Here is a 13,781-nt window from a genome sequence, read left to right on the forward strand (position 1 = left end):
GATTTTCAGCTTAGCAAAATACCACAACAAAAATATTTTTTCATGTTATTGAAAGTAGTCACAAATTGAAATGGTAATCCAGTACAGGATCAACCACGCAGAACAGCTGTTCTGGCAGAACAGTTTCACTGGTTACTGATTTCGTTCTGCGACAAAAGCCATTGTTGTCATTAAGCCAAGACCAGGGAAGGGTGATTGCCTGAGCTCTTATCTTCTCTCTGTTTGGAGTATGGAAAGTGTGATCTGAGGTGTGAACAGTTACCTAAGGCCGGTGTGCTCCCCTCTGTGGGGCCCCCCGGAAGGAAGGAGTGCACCATTAGAGATGCTGTCAGTCATGGGGGATTCGCCCACGATGAGTACATAAACTCATCAACACAACCTCCATCTAATAAATGGAAATGGAATGGGGCCAGAGACACAGCGAATCTCCCAGTTGCACCTGGATACCTTACGATGTTGTGCGTAGGGGGAGGTCAGAACTTCCTACAGTGAACCAGTTCATTGTTTAGAAAGCTGTGGATACAGTTGCAGGTGCATTAAAGTCTTGCACTTGCTTACTCAGTGCAACTTTGATTCTAGAGACACAGTGCTTTTCAAGCCCAAAAATGGCTTAAAGCTACATTCTTCCATGGATATGCTGTTTGTATAGAGGCTCATTGAACACTGGATTCTTCAGGTGGTGTCATATACACTCAGCTACGTGATGGTATGATAGAGGGAGGCATATGACGTTATCTCTCTGATCAGGCTGTAAACACAGTCCATCGGGCTTCGAAGAAGGTGTATGCAGAATTAGTGCCTACCCGCATCCGTTTCCTAGCGTTCGAGCAAGTGGACCTTGGGCTATGAAGTCATCATCAGACCCTACATACCGAACCCAATTTGTTGCTACCAATGACTGTGTATAACCACACTTGCATGTCCTGTAAAAACTTGGCCAAATGAGTAACTTGTGAAAGGGATGTTCATGAGGGAGATTGCAAACCTCCCTCTACCTGCTGCATCAGCTGCAGTGACGAATATGCTGCTTCATCCTGTGAACCTTGATTAGTGAGCTGCTCAGAAGATCCAGGTGAAGGAAAAGGTACCCATCAATGTTGCTCATTAAATGTTAGCAGCCAAAAGCCTTGTATACCACTGTCTGGCAGTTACAGTACCGTTGTTATTACATCACGATCCATGAAAGATATGGCTGTGCAAACTTGTGACTTCCACTTCAGTGCTACAGTTGTGAAATCGTGTCGTGCTAAGGTGATGTCACTACCTCTGCCCACTACAGTTGGTCAACACACCATAAAACCTTCACCCACACTGTTGAAGTCACTTGTGACACGACCAGAAGAATGGAAATTCATAAATGAATACTCCTGAAATGACTTTTAGTGCACCTAAAAGGCGTCTGGGTCCACATCTGATAAATGTGAAGGTACTAAGAAGTCGAAAACACAAAAGTTCTTCCCCTTCTTCCACTCGGAGGTCCTCTGCAACAGTGACACCACACAACACCTCTGTGTGGCTGATCTACATTTCACAGGTGCTATTCACCAACAGATTCTGCAGCGTGGAGTCAGCTGACCCGACCCAAGGAGGTTACTGATACCTCTGAAGAAATAATGGAACAGGCTCCTCCAGCCTCAGAACCCTGTGGTAGTATGCAGCTGAAATCTGACAGGGTGATGGAACGCATGATCGATGGTCGGCTGGTATGGTAGCTTGAGTCTTAGAATTTGCTAACAAAATGCACAATGTGGATTTCATGAGCAGCGCTCTACAGTTGATCATCTTGTTCCCCTGTCAACCCATATTATGAAAAAGTTTCTGCTGCAAGTGCCAGACTGTAGCTGTGTTTTTTGATTTGAAGACGACTTGCAATATCTGTCGGAGGGTGGGCATTCTTTGAACAATGCACATGAGGGACTTCAGATTCTGGCTTCCCCATTATATCTGGGATATTTTAAAAGACAAGTTTTCAAAGTACGTGTGAGTTCGGTTTTGTTGAACACTTTTATTTAGGATAACTAGGTGCCTCTGGCACTGTTGTGACTTACGGTGGTGGAAGAAGTTTCTTCCACTGTCCCTACATCTCAGTTCTGTTGCTCTTCTCTTCGTTGAAACAGCACAAGTCTTGGAGCAGATGTTCAATAGAAAACTCCGTTGGTCCTGCCACATCTGTTATCTAGTAGCACGCTGTACCTGATCTCTGAATATCTGCATGTTTCAAACTGTACTTCTTGAGATGCAGATCAGAAAATCGTCCTTCGCTTGTACCGATCCCTTGTCCGATCAAAAATGGACTATGGTTGTCTCGTTTACTCATTGGCATGACTGCCTATTTTATGCCATCTCAATGCAGTCCACCATCGACACATTTGACTGGCCATGGGAAGTTTCTACACTATCCCAGTTATAAGTCTCTATCCACATGCTGCCAAACTACTACTGTCATACCGACTTAATCTTCTCCTTAGCAGACATGTGTACCATCTGTTCTCTATGCTCAACCACCCATCCTATGCGCACTTTCTTGATAACTTCCTGACTGCCAGTACATAGTAAGTGCAACATCTTTGCTGCCTCCTGTTTGGTTACTGCTTCAGAAGCTTAACCTCACATTATCTACCATGTTCCTGAAGGATGAGACCCCTTCATCACCTTGCCTTTGTGCAGAGGTTGGACTTTTCCAAGGAACGCTAATGTAAATTTGACTTAATTCGCTGAAAGATTCTCAAACTTTGCGCGCAACTTGCAGATAGCACCTTAGTCTACACTGATGGCTCTGAAACCGGCCATGGTGTTGGATGCACCTTTGCCATTAGCAATAAACATTTTAGATACTTTCTTCAATAACAGTGCACGATTTTTGACTGCAGTGCTTTCTGTCCTCTATCGGGCCACCCAGTACATCCGACAACTCAGGCTTCTCAATTGTGTATTATGTTCAGATTCAGTTAGTGCCCTCCAGAGCCTCTGTGTGCTATACACATATTACTCCTAGAAATTGTGCAAGATTCCAGTTCAGATATACTGAGACAGTGAATGAGAGTCGCATTGACTATCACCAAATAGAAAGAAAACTAAGTATTCCTGTTTCTATGGATAAAAGGGAATTTTAAAATTTGCTGTAAATTTCTAGAACTATGATATTACTTAGAAATTTTGCGGAGTTGTAAACCATGCTTATTATATTTATCAGGACTATTTTATTAGTTCATCAATAACTGATAATATTGTGCATAGCCTGATAAAATTTTATATCAGGGAATTAATGGAATATTTTCTATTAAATTTATGAGAATGAACCTTTATAATGTATGCACTTAACATTCTCCAATCCTAAAATCCCTTTTTAAAAAAATTAAGAAATATTTAAATGCAAATAAATAACAAAATAATCCAGTATGGTGCTCAGTATCTACTGGAATGTGTGTGAATATTAGTTTGTGTCTGCTTTTAATATAGTAGAGAACTGGGTTGAGTTGACTGATGCTTAAAGTATGTTTCATCAGTGACTGCAGATGTTAACAGAAAGAAAATAACAGGAAGCAATCCCTTAGTTGAGAGTTATAAGATATTATTTTCAGTGAAAATGCAGCTCACTTTGTCTGTAAGTAGCATCAAAAATAGGAAAAAAAAGTGGTTGACACTAGAGGGGTTGATGGTAATAAAATTACTGTGCGGCAGAAAACGCTAATTGAGAATACTGTGAACAAATGGAGATAGTCACAATGGGCAGCCCACTGTTGCCCATGGTTATGAATGTATATATGGCATACTTGCAGGAAGAAGCCCAGAATTCATCCAAATATAAACTTAGGTGCTTTTTCCATTCTGCAGATGGCATATTCATCTGGCCACATGGAAGAGGTAAACTCGGTGACTTCCTCATGCACCTATACCCTATACTCCCCAACATCAGATTTATTTACTCTATACTCACCAACATCAGATTCATTATAGAGACTGAAGCAGAGGAAGAGCACTGTTCTGAACATAGTGTCAAGTGAAGAGCAGATGGCATTTAAAGTTGCAGTGTATTTCAAAACAAACGCACACTGATATCTATTAGCGTGCAGACAGCTGCCATCAACTTGTGCAGAGGAATGTGCTGCCAAAATATTAGTACACAGTGTGTGCGTGGCAGATTAGTATGCTCTATGCCAACCACTACAGTGCAACCTGTGGAGATGGACGAAGTTATGGAGGAAGAGGCAGTCGCTGCTTTTATATCGCACTCTGGTGTGCTATTAGGTAAACTCACACATATACTGAAAGAGCCCTGGTAAGATCTGTCTTCTGCCCACCCAATATAACACGAGTGTAATTGAGGAGAGTAAAAGATGACACTTGTTTATGGAAGGTGTGGTATACCAGATTCTCTGCCAGTGAGGCAACACACGTTGTGCAAATAATGTGCACCATCGAAAATTGCAATTGAGAACACTAATGACCCACATCAGTTGATGTATTCCGACAAATCAGCACTTGCATTACATTGTTTGTCTGAGGCAGTGGAAGACGGATGATCCTGGACTTCAGCACCAGCGTGGGAATACTGGGACAATGTCATTAGAGGCCATCAAAGTATGTACCAGGAACAATCTCATCAACTGGGACTGCAACTGTAGTCCCAGCAAGAACCAGCACTTGATCTAATTACAAATACACTCAGCAAACTCGCTGAGCTGGTGGAGAGAGCAGATGGAGTACCCAAATCCATGATACCCTAGCCGGGGTGTCCTGCTGGGCGTCGCCAACTGCAGAAGCAGATGCTCTTGCTTCTTAGCCACTGTCACGGGCTCTCAGGCATAGACTGCATACAGAGTAGCCCACAGGCAACGTGGATACAAGACATCCTGGGGTGATAAAATAGTGCGCCTGATAATAGGAAGAGGTCTGATCATGAAATATTGTGCCTGTTGGACACAATGAACTGGCAGTACATGCGTGGACTTTTAAACTTCTTTTTTTATTTCACATTTTTGAGAAGTGTTTTCTCATATGCTTTGTTTGCCAATGATGCTTTCCAGTTTTTGGGTAATTTTGTCATAAATTTTTGGACTGTCAGATAATACATACATAATATAAACGTACATATGCGTGTGTGTGTGTGTGTGTGTGTGTGTGTGTGTGTGTGTGTGTGTGTGTGTGTGTCTTCTTCTTCTTCTTCTTCTTCTTCTTTTTTTTTTTGTGCTCCACATCTCCTCCTATACCACTGGACTGATTTCACCTAGACTTGGTACATGTATCACTTCCTGTCTGGAAAGAACCACCCTTCCAGTCAAAGGTGTTAGGGTGGAGGTGGAAAACAAGTGTAGCCCAAGATGCAGGAATAACCAAATTTTTCATCTAATATTTGAGAATGAGAGCACTTGGTGACTTGCAAAAAATTTTACACATAATTTCAAAACTTTACATAACTTTTCCTCGCTGAAGGCTCCCACACAATGATTAAAGGAAAAAAGCGTTTCTCTTACCGCATTTTTGCTGATGGTACAGTAAAACTGCCGCATCAGGCACAATGCTGAACATACCCACAAAATTATATCGTTGCACAACACATAATTCAGGAGGTACAACTTAAAAAATGTTGAGCCACGGAGGAGGTGGATAGAGAGTGTGATTTGGAGGAGGTAGACAGAGAGGGAGGGGGGTTTTTCGGAGGAGGTGGACAGAGAGGTACGGGGGGGGGGGGGGGGGTTAATTGTTTATCATTTAGAAACAGCTGCCATTTTTGTTTCGGGCTGCAAGTGGGTTTTTGCATTTCAAGCATCTGCAGTTTTTTAAATTATTCAGTAATGGATTGCCCCAGGCCTTTCAAATAAGAAGTCTTTAGTTCAACACACTGGACTATAAATTAAAACCATGGTTGCCTAGCTGAATGTATTCCTTGATATATTTTTAATGGTACAGTTAATGGTCACAGAATTTTAAAAAAATGCAATTTTTGAACAGTATTTTTCCAAAACACCAAAAAAAAGTATTTTCAAATATGGATTTTTGAATTTTTTCATCCTTTGCCCAGCAATATCTTTGTTAGGGAACCAAAATAAAAAATCTGATATCATAACAGTATATTAAGTGTGTAATTTTCAGACTTCAGAATAAATTTCATCTTTGAGATTCAGTGGCAAGTTACCAAGAAAACACACACACAAAAAAAACACATTTCTTAATATCTGCAACATCTAGACTAGTGGAATAGAGTATATCAATTACGTAATTTAAATGCATGAAAAACACATGAAATTAAAGTATGAGTAGGTGTTGAAACAATCCTCTGTGTGTTGTCTGCCCCTTCCACCAACATCTGTTCACTCACACTCAGTTAACAATGTGCTCTTGAAGTGTGCTGTTTAATAATGGAGTCTCAATGTCCTGGTGTTTGTATTAATGAAGCTTGCCATAAAAGAGTGAATGGAGTGTTTCCTAAAGACTTCACTTTAATTGAAGAGTACTCTGAAGAGGAATGTGTTGGTTTATTTAAGAGTTGTCTCAGAGGTCATCTCAGCTTGCAGATACCATGAAATTAAATACTTTAATTTCAGCACATATTTGACCAGTCTTGCTTTGGACCCTTTTCAGAAACGTAAAAAGCCTATTACAAAAGGTCTGAGAGAAATAATGTTTGATCAGTGTTCTAAAAATAAAATCCCTTTTATCAGTGTAATACTAGGAAAGTCATTGTGTCCAACACGTTATTGTAAAATCTTTGTCTTTAACAAAGAAAGGGTTGGTGATATTTAGATGAAGAGTTTTTCGACTCATCAGAGACTATAAAAAAGTGGACTTAGCTTCTGAAATCCTAGTATATGGCCTGCTACTAAAATTAGAAGACTCAGCACAGAAAATACTTTTTGCATTGAATGCAAAAATTGAGAAAGTGGCAACTGCTATCAAAAGCAAAGTTGCACTACACCAAATGGAAGATCTAAAAATTCTCTGACAAAATATGATGGTTTGATGGAAAAGCTAAAAATTAAAGGTTGTATTTCAAGGAAAGAGGATAAAGTTAAGATTTGTTACCAAATTGTTGGAGTCGAGCAAAAGTTAGTGATGAATTTAATATGTCAGAATGTTTGATTAAATTAACAATGCAATTAGTAAAAGAGCTGGGAATTTTCCCTCCATTACAAAAGAAATATGCGTCTAATTTCATAAATGTAAAGATGTCCAAAAAGGTTATTAGGTTTTATGAAGATGACAATAACCAGCGTCTGATTCCTCGCAAAAAAGATTTTCTGTGAAAGAAAATTGTACTAAGATTCAGACATAAGAGGTTAATATTGCGTAATTTAAATGAACTATTCACTGAATTCAAAAAAGAAAATCCTGACAATAAAATTGGGAGGTTAAAATTTTGCAAGTTGAGACTGTAATGGCGTATTGTTGCGGGGGCATCTGACACCTGTGATGTTTGCATTTGTTTCTATCACCATAATGTAAAGTTGATGATAGATGAGGCTAATCTTGTAGTTGATTATAAAGACCTTTTGGAAGTGGTGGTTTGCAATATTGATAGTTACAATTGTATGATCATGGAAAAATGTCAGGATTGTCCAAACAAGGTTTACTTGACATGTTGGAAGAATTGGAAGAAGACGATTTGCTGCTTGACAATATAAAATACAAACAATGGGTGACACAAGACAGAATGGAAATTGTGACAATTACAAAACCACAAGAAGAGTTTCATGAAGTGTTGGTAGCTAACCTTGAAAACCAGAAAATGTATCATTTTATTACCAAAACTCAGGGCAAATTTCTGAAAGAGAAAAGCAAGCCTTTTCAGTTGATGAATGCTTAGTTCTTAAGACTTCAGAGATGAAGTTTAAGGGCAGCAATGGGTAAACAAATGGACCACAGCTAATCCAATTGTTCTGTTATAAAGATCAAGATTAAGTGTCTCAGTTACTGTGTCATAAGTGACTACCTTGAACACAATGCTACAGTAGTGCTTGCTTTTCAACTGAAATTGACAAACTACGCAAAACAGCACCATCCTCCTTCCATAAAAAAACTTATTACTTCCCTGGTGGTGCTGCAAATACACACACACTTCCTTTCACAAAGAAGATCGTGGACTTGATGCAGAATGGCACTTTTTTTTTGCATCATGTCATGGGAAGAATGTGTGAGATAGTGTCACATGTACAATGAAGCAAGCTGTCACGAAAGTTTGAAAGCTAGTCTGCAGCGGACCTGAGAGAACTGGATCTTGACACCTAAATAAATGTTTGAATTCTGTAAAGAACAGGGAAAATATAAGGAAATACAAGAACTTTATGCCAGTTCCTTGGAGAAGATGTTGAACACTCGTTAGAAGATTAAAGGCACCCGATCTTTGCATTGTTTTATACCTCAGTCGCACAACTCTTCCAAGTGTGAGTTCACATCAACATCCCATGACAGTGAACTTCCACAATGTGGAAAACGTGTACCACTGACAATTCAAAAAAAGAGGACATAGTGGTTTGTGTTTGTGGTGAACAGTGGTGGGTTGCCAAGTTGATAATATTGATTGTCAAAACAAAGATGTGCGTGTTACAATTTACCACCCACCAGGACCGAGGACCTTGTTTAAAAATGTGGAAAAGTATCAAGTCTGGATGCTTGTTACAATGTACTGAAGAAGTTTTCTCCCATGGAATATACAGCTGTAACTGGGCGAACTTTTAACCTAATGATGAAACTGAGTGAAGGTATTCCTCTGTTGTTCAATAAACAATGTGGTAAAAACAAATAAGATAAGAACAAGACAATGTAAGTAGTTGGTTTATTTTTTAAGAAAATTATCATAGATATATTTAAATTATGTAACTGATACACTGTATTCATTAGCCCAGATATTGCAGATATTAAGAAACAAATTTTCGACTCGCACCGGTAATTTCTTTTCATAACTTCTCATTGAATCTCAAAGTGGAAATTTATACTAAAGTTTGATAACATAAAGGTTTATTAAGTGTGTAATTTTCAGATTTTTATCTGGTGCCCTAAACAAAGAAATTGCAGACCAGGGAATGAAAAAATTCAAAAACTCTGTTATTTAAAAAAGTATATCTTTTTAAGTGTAAGCTTCTCACCATTGGTACTTTATAAAAAGTAACTATATTGTGTAATGTAATAGCACAGAAAATATTACTGCTGAGCAATTATTCCTTCTTTGGAGAAATACTCTTCAAAAGTTGAGTTACTTTAATTTGCGACCAGTAATTTTGAGCCATTAGAAATATATTATGGAATACTTCCAGCTACGTGAGCTTGGTTTTAATTTATAGTCTATGTGGACTGAACTAAATGCTTCTTATCTGAACTGGGGCAACCCATTACTGAATAATTTAAAAACAGCAGATGATTGTAAATGTGAAAGAATGTTTGTGGCTGAAGCAAAAGTAGCTGCTGTTTCTAAATGATAACCAATAAAAAAAATCTTATAAATATTTTTGAGTTAACCAAACGTGAGGGAATTCACACAACTAAGATCAATTTTTTTTCTGAGATGGTCATGCAACCAGTGCTGGGACCACACTGTCATATAACCACAGTCACTTCCAATATTGTATTCCATGTATCTATCTGAAGAATTTTTCTTTTGGTTTTCACCCAGATTTATGTTAGACTGCCACTCCCCCTGTTCATATAAAACATCTTGTAGTGAGATTTCCTGTCATTTCAGTTTCTGTAACTCTTCGTGTGTACCTTCTACATCTTTACCAGAATGTGAACATGTTGAATAATTTCCACGGGAAAAAAAGGCACCATGAAGGAATTATCCAAATGGGATGCAAATGGGTAGTGCTCTACATGAAGAGACAAGAAAATGATGAATGTTTTAGAAATATTGGACAATTTATTCAAGAGAGAGAGCTTCACAAACTGAGCAAGTCAGATAAGGCTTTGGTCCACCTCTGCCCTAATATAATTCGTTATTCGATTTGGCATTGGTTGATCATCGTTGGATGTTCTCGTGAGGGATGTTGTGCCAAGTTATCTCCAATTGACATGTTAGATTGTCAAAATCTTGAGTTGGTTTGGAAGCCCCTGCCCATTAGCAAGCAAAAAGACAAGCAGTAGAAACCCATGCCATGTGTGAGTTGGCACTATCTTGCTGAAGTGTAAGCCCTGGCTGGCTTGCAATGAAGAGCAACAAAACAGTGTGTAGAATATTGTAAATATACCAAGAGTGCTGCTGATGAGAACCAAAGTGGTCCTGCTATGAAAAGAAATGACCCCCCCGGACCATCATTCCTGGTTGTCAGTCCATATTATATATATTTAGAACAAGTCTTGCTGTTGTGCCTGAAGTCTCAACGGGGTCTGCTATGTATCCTCCATAATTTATTTTTCTGCAACTAGCTATAGATATGAAATTTCTTTCTACTCTCTCTGTAATGAAATATGTTCTGCTTCTAATGCTATTTGATCACCTTTGTCACATCTCATTTGATCTTACTTAATTCCTCTTCCAACTCATTTAACCTATCTTATGATCCTATTGAAATTTATTGTTTCCAAGTAAAAATTAGGAAAAGCTTTAGGGTTTTTAAGGGTAACATTGTTGTCTATTATCAAAGATTTGTGTAGCAAGGTGGAGGTGTAGTAGTAACTGGCCAAGCTTCATGGACACAGCTGTCGCCCATACTCAGTCAACTATTCTCAATATTCTTCCTCCTGCATTCAATTACTGGATCTTGCACATCTGCTGTGGCCTGACTCACTTTGTAAGGCATGTGAACATTGTTGCCCGTTCTTTGTATGGAAGTTAAAACTTGCGTAGCCTGTACAAAAACAGTTTTTTTCCCCTTCTTTGATTGAATTCATAATGGGGTACTATTGCAACTGTATTCCTAATCCATAGAAATCCTATGGGAGGTGGCTAGACAGGGATCTTTCTCCCTCAGTAAATATATAAGTGTTTGTTATCTAAAGAGTGAGTGTGACACAACTTAGAGGTATGATACCTCAGCTCTGCAATCGGATTTTTTGTGGACATCTCCTTGTTTTACTTCTGTCCTTCCTTTATGAAGCGAGTGATGTAATAGATGCTGAATAGCTTCTCAGATAATTTTATATGAAGAGAATGGTGCCCTCACTGAAATATTTAAAGTGATATCATTTTCATTGTTGCTTTTAATAGTGTTTCCTCCAGTGTGAAAAGTCCTGTTAAGTTTCCTTTGTAAGTGGGTGATATTTATTCTTCTGCTCTTTCTCTAACCTTGTGACCACAACTTACAAACTTCAGCTGACACTCAAGAGGTTGGCGCAAAACTTCAGTTTTAAATTTTATGCAAACACCCCTTCTGGTCATGTTTCTTAACCCTTTATTTTGATGCAAGGTTTCTACAAAAATATGTACCCATTTTCATAGTATACTTTGCACACTTGGCTTCATGTTATGGACTAAATAATTAATTATGAAATATTATCTATTGTAATAAATAAAATGATCATTCAACAATTACCATGCAAAAGACAATAACAGTACCAGGTGGACTGTGGTGAACCATGTATTCTGGTGGTCATGAACTGCTGTGCGCTGCTGACGTTTTCATAGTGATGCCTGCAGTTGACAGCACTTGGACATGATGGAAGGGCTGAACATCTGCCCCAAGTTTCCACTGGGGAAAAATATTTCTGTTCCAGCTAACACACAGTAAAAGTTGACGTGCACAGTTATAGTCAGAGATTCTGAATGCGTAACATACCTGACTGGCATGTAAGGGACATAAATTAGCTTTTAAGAATTTGAAGAGGCGTTAAATTTTGTGAGACTCACTTGGTTGTCACATGTAAGAGTATTTACAGTAACAGTGATGAGACTGCTGAAAAATATTTAAGTGTCTCATTGCTAAAAAAATAGCGAAGTATTGGTGGTGGTAACACCCAGTCCTCAAGTAAGGAAAATCTCCAACCCAGCCGGGATTCGACCCTGTGCCCCTCACATGAAATTCAGCCGTGCTGATCACTTGTCTGTGGAAATTTATAAATGTGCCACAAATCTAGATATTGTGTGATTCTACCAGACAGGCAAATATAGACCCACAATGGAGTCCTTTGCAAGATTTGTTAGGTGCTGAGAACACTGGCTCAAAAGAGTGCTCAGCATCTCCTTGTCCTTCGGTTCTCTCAACATCCGATACTGTTTCTGCCCCTCATATATCCTACCAGGCCTACTGACAACAATAGCTCACTGTGGTAGCTGTTCAATCTGTTGCAGAGAATTGAGAGTCTAACCACTTGCATATCTGCTGATGGATTGGATGTGTTTGCGGGTGCAGCTGCCACCTGAGTGCTTAACGTTTTTTGTCAGGTGCTTCATTTACCTGTAAAATGTCTCCTATTTCTGTATGTGAACTTCGCTTTTGTCTCCAAATTTTTTGCTCTACCCCCTAACTTGCATTTCAAAGAAGAGTCAACAGTTCGAAGAGTAAACACCTTTCATGAGCCAAATCAGCAATATGTGTTGAGCAGACACAGATGTTTGCAACTGAAAAAGAATCTGCACATTTATAAGCATTTATCAATTTTGATTTCTTCTCATTGATCTTAGGAGTAACATGATATTTAATTTCTAACTTTTTTCAATATCTTTAGTGGTTAACACAAGAGTTCCCTGTCCAATGTACTGATAATGGTAGCTTAACTCTACACTTAATCATCAGTTATGGATGATGCTGTGATATACAGAGAAGTCTCAATGCTGGAAAACTGCAGCAGAATACAGGAAGACTTGTGGAGGATCGATGCTTGGTGCAGGGATTGCCAGTTGACCCTCAACATATATAAATGTAATATATTTTGCTGCACAAATAGGCAGATATACTCATTATTGTATGATTACATGATTTCCAACAGACAGTGGATGCAGGTGCATCCATTAAGCAACTTTGTAGTCACTCAAAAATGCAATGACAGCACAATAAATTATGGCTGGCAGTTGAGCAGTGGCAGCATTTGCTGTGACATCAGTGTTACATCTTGTAACTGCGCACACCCCATGTCCTATTGACTGCGTATTAAGTAAGAAATTCTGTTGGATGGTGGTTTAATATGGTGGTAAATTTTAATAAATGTAAGGATGGTGATAGTTCAGCGAAGTTTTGAGTGTCACGTAACATTGGCATTGTGGCTGACAGAAAGGTTAGCTTGTAAAACAAAATTTTGCCCCTACTCCAGCTTGCCTGAGTTTTAAACTTTTTCAGGCTGCTGTATAAACTTATAATTAATTATTAATTGTAGAAAATTGGTGCATTTGCCATGAATTTATTTGCTCATCGCAAATGCTATGGAGATTCTGAATAAACTCAAATAACTTACAATAAAAGAGAAGTGCTGTGTATTATGGAGAAGCTTACTCTTAAAACCTCAAAATTGATTGTTTCAATAAGGATTGAATGCCATACTGACTCACCCCATATAAGTCTCAAAATCACTATGGCAGTAAAATCTGAGAAACTTTTTTTATGCATCATTTGCTATTTTTCTGTTGTATGTGTGAATTCGTTTGAATTTACATTCTACAATCCTGTTAATTGCATTTTCACTTTGGCTCACAATAAGTAGAACTCTGTCATCCCTTATGGTAGTTCCTGTAAGAAAATAATTTTCAACGTCCTCATGCTGTTTGAAGACTGTTCTTACTATCAGTTGATTCTTTCTCCTCTTTAAACAGCTCTGGATTCCCCACTGTCCCAGATACACACTTCCTAATTCACAGTGTCAATGGCTGCAAGATTATCCTACAAACAATATTATGAACATAGTTTGCATTTGGATATTTC

The 13,781-nt window shown here is 38.6% G+C and overlaps 1 protein-coding gene across 2 annotated transcripts in view; it reads left to right on the forward strand.

Annotated features, from left to right (window-relative positions):
* LOC126486454 (F-box only protein 21-like) overlaps positions 1–13,781 on the forward strand; it is a 102,608-nt gene that overhangs the window by 62,620 nt on the left and 26,207 nt on the right. The window lies entirely within an intron of this gene.

Source organism: Schistocerca serialis, chromosome 1, assembly GCF_023864345.2.
Source record: "Schistocerca serialis cubense isolate TAMUIC-IGC-003099 chromosome 1, iqSchSeri2.2, whole genome shotgun sequence".
Lineage (NCBI taxonomy): Eukaryota > Metazoa > Arthropoda > Insecta > Orthoptera > Acrididae > Schistocerca > Schistocerca serialis.